Genomic DNA, 992 nt, shown 5'->3' on the forward strand with positions numbered 1-992 from the left:
GCTCACTGTTTATTATGTTAAATACATGATTTAATATAATGGCCAATGCCGCGAAAACCTACAGGGTCACACACAAAGGACGGATTGATAAGAGATAGAGTAACTAAGGAACATCGTAAGGTACGGTGCCCTTAAGTGAATTGTAGAACATCGTAAAGGTACGGTGTACTTAAGTAGAATACGAAATATGGTAAGGTACCATGAGCTTAAGTAATTTTGGGCATATTATAAGATATGGGCCAAAATACACTTAAGTGGGATTTTTAGCTTGAAGCCCACACAAGTGGTTCTATAAATAGAACCCTTGTGCAGAAGCATTCATTGCGGTTGCATTATTTTCGTTTTCTCTCTCTCTCTCTCTCTCTCTCTCTCTCTCTCTCTCTCTCTCTCTCTCTCTCTCTCTCTCACTCAAAGCCTTCATTCGTACCAGCTAGCACTGAGATTGAAGGAATCCGCTCGTGTGGACTGAGTAGAGACGTTGTCATCATTCAACATTCGTGATCGCTCCGTGGATCTACATCAAAGGTTTTGATTGTCACAAGAGATCTGCACCAAAGGTTTCAATCGTCACAAGAGGTAAATATTCTATCAGTGATCATGACCATTCGTAAGGATCTCTAAAGGATAAAATTTTAATTTCCGCTGCGTTTTGGATCGCAATTCTCCTTCAAGAAGATGTTGCGAGCATGTTACTATTGGCTGACAATGGAATCTGACTGTTGCAAGTTTGTGAAGAAGTGCCACAAGTGTCAAATTTATGCTGATAATATTCATGTTCCTCCGACAATTTTGAATGTTATCTCTTCCCCATGGCCTTTCTCCATGTGGAGAATCGATATGATTGGGATGATTGAGCCCAAAGCCTTGAATGGACATCGTTTCATTCTGGTGGCAATTGATTACTTCACAAAATGGGTTGACGCGGCATCGTATGCAAATGTAACAAATCAAGTTGTTGTAAGGTTTATCAAGAATCAGATTATATGCCGTTA

The sequence above is a fragment of the Lathyrus oleraceus genome, chromosome 2 (assembly GCF_024323335.1).
Source record: "Lathyrus oleraceus cultivar Zhongwan6 chromosome 2, CAAS_Psat_ZW6_1.0, whole genome shotgun sequence".
NCBI lineage: Eukaryota > Viridiplantae > Streptophyta > Magnoliopsida > Fabales > Fabaceae > Lathyrus > Lathyrus oleraceus.